This window comes from Choloepus didactylus, chromosome 3 (assembly GCF_015220235.1).
Source record: "Choloepus didactylus isolate mChoDid1 chromosome 3, mChoDid1.pri, whole genome shotgun sequence".
Classification (NCBI taxonomy): domain Eukaryota; kingdom Metazoa; phylum Chordata; class Mammalia; order Pilosa; family Megalonychidae; genus Choloepus; species Choloepus didactylus.
In genome coordinates, this window is record NC_051309.1 from 76,241,386 (window position 1) to 76,244,173 (window position 2,788).

Sequence of the window (2,788 nt, forward strand, 5' to 3'; positions counted from 1 at the left end):
CAGAAAGTGCCAGCTGGTTAGGAGGTTGTGATCTGAGAGGGGAAGAACTGAATGAGTCTGCAGAGTTGAGCAATTTCTGAGAAGAGAATGTGTCTCCAGGAGTTAGTGACCTCTCAGCTGCATTTGACACCATGGGACCATTCCTTCAGTTCAAAGAGTTTCAACTTATGCTAAAGGGCAATGGTGACCCATTAAGGGTTTTGAGAAGGGAAACAATTCAACAGATTTGCCCAGAATGAGGAACGGATTGGAGAGTTGCTGGCCTAGAGGTAGATTGGTCAGGGGGAGCCATTGCAATAACCCAAATGAGGGAGGATAGTTGGACTGATCCAGAGGTGATTGTATCACATGGATAATAGAACTTCTGGACTCAGTCTCCTGGCTTTTCTCATGTTTTTCTGCCTGAATCTTCTAGAATTGTTCATGCTTTTTTTTTCTTCCTCAAACAATCAACTCACAGTGTTTTTTAAGTTCCTATCTTTTCCTTCTCGTGCCGTTGTGAGCTCCTCTTTCTCTTCATACCTCTTTAGTATTAGTGATCCTCAGGATTCTGTCTGAAGCCTGATTCCTGCGTTTCATGTCCTGTCAGAAATCACACCCACCCCTGTGCCTTCAGATAGCATCTAAGGGCTGATGATTCCTGAGTCTGTATTTTCAGCCCAGATCTCTCTCCTGACCTTCTAACTTATATAGCCAACTGATTTCAGAACATTTGGACTTAAATAACACATCTCAACATATCCAACTTAGATTCACCCACTTAATCTACCAAAACATACTCCTTCCCTTGTGTTCTCTATGCCAGCAAATGATGCCATCAGCTATATAGTTACTCAAGACCACAATGTCATCCTTAATTCCCCCTCCCTCATTTCATTTATCCAGTGAATCACTACCTCTATTCTATTCTACCTCCTTAATAATTCTAAGTCATCCACTTTTTCTTAATGTCTCCATGGCCACTACATGTAATTAAAGAGAACACTTAAAAATTGAAAATATGATTCCATTTTTTTAAAAATGAAAGAATAATTGGAAGATACAGTTTAGAAAATATCCCAAAATATAGAATCAAAAGAAAAAATATGTTTAAAAGGTATAAAGTATTAACCTGAGAGAGTCAAACCTCAACTCATAGGGCTTCCATAAGAGATGTCAGGAAAAATGGAAGGGAGAACATTTTCTATAAAATAATAAAATTTCTCAGAAATGAAGGGAGATATGTCTCTTCAGATATGAATCTGAGAGCCCAGAAAATTAATGATAAAAAATACACAAGAGTGTGGAATTACAGATCACCAAAAATAAAAATTTCAAACATCAAGAATCAAAAGAATAACCTAAAATTGTCTGGAAAAAGAGAAGGCCTACAGAGAAATGAGAATCAATGCTGTGACGGGCTTTTCAACAACGAAAATTGTTTGCTAGAAGATATTAGTTCAATGACTTAAAACTTTTGAGGGAAATTATTTTTAAACCTAAAATTTTAGATCCACTAACCTATCAATCAATCAAATGTAAGATGGAATAAAATATTCAGAGATATTCAAACTCCAAACAGTTGATCTTCCACTCATCTGTCCTAGGAAATTATTCAAGAATCTTTATCATCAGGGATTTAACTGAGACATCAAGAGTCAAGTTCACAGAAAACAACTGGTTCAACCTTATAGAACATAAAGTCCCAGGATAATAGCTGTGCATCAGGCATAGAGCACAACCAATCAAAACCAAAGGAGGAAGATGAACGCCGGAGTGAGGATGAACGAGGCTGAGGGAGAGATTCGAAAAGTGACCGCCAGCCACCTTCCACACCATTCGCTATGCTATTAAGCCAGCATCTGTAGACACTTCCTGTGAAGGACAGCACAGGTTGCAAAGGAGATGAGGTCACATTTCCGCTGCCACATATCCCTGGATCCACACCACCAATGACTTGTGTTCAAAGGGAACAAATGACCATATCAAAAAGACTGTGTGCTTATTATTAATCATGACACTGGTGAATACATACTGGAAAAAACTCAGTAGCAGCATTCAGGTCAAGAAGACAAATGCTGAAGGGAGCAGTAGAATGGAACAGCAATCCGCTGATCCCCCACAGCCATCACAGCCGCCACCGCCGCCACCACCTATCCCATTCAGAGCTCCAAGGAAGCCTCCTGGCTGGACCCCAAACATTTCCCTTGAAAGCTAACCCCTCACCCGAATGTCTGCTGGATGGCGTCAAAAGAGAGCTGAGGGCCGAAGTTGACACCACTGAGCAGATGAGCTGCAGCCGTGGGAGCAGCTGCTCAGACTCTGGGAGCTCCCCGGGCAGTGATGGCGACAGCTCCAGCTGTAGAAGCAAGGACGGTGTCCCAGCCGGTCCTCCACGGCCTCACACCAGCAGCCCCACCTCAGCAGATTCACTGTCAGCAGCGGACCCAGCTGGCGGCAAGGAAGCAACCAGCTTATGAACACCCTCAGAAATGACTTGCAGTTGAGTGAGTCTGGCAGTGACAGTGATGACTAGAGCTGGATCTTTTGAAATCTACTTTCTGGTGCACAAATATAGTGCAAGACCTGGCTACTTTAGCATGGAATCCATCATCAAAAGGAAAATGTTGTGGATCAGGGACTGTAGTAGGAGTTTGAGGCTCTGGAGCGCCAATATTCAAATTTTTAACTTGGAAATGATGGGTGGTTTTCTTACATGTTTTTTGAACAATCTCCTATTTCAAAGATTAAGTAGATCTATAGAAGACTTAACAGAATTATAGTCCTATCTGGTTAACTTTGTTAATGA

The 2,788-nt window shown here is 41.5% G+C and overlaps 1 pseudogene; it reads left to right on the forward strand.

The window, feature by feature from the left end:
- Nucleotides 1-955: 955 nt before the first annotated feature.
- On the forward strand, nt 956-2,515 carry LOC119530308 (annotated as a pseudogene).
- The last annotated feature ends 273 nt before the right edge of the window (nt 2,516-2,788 follow it).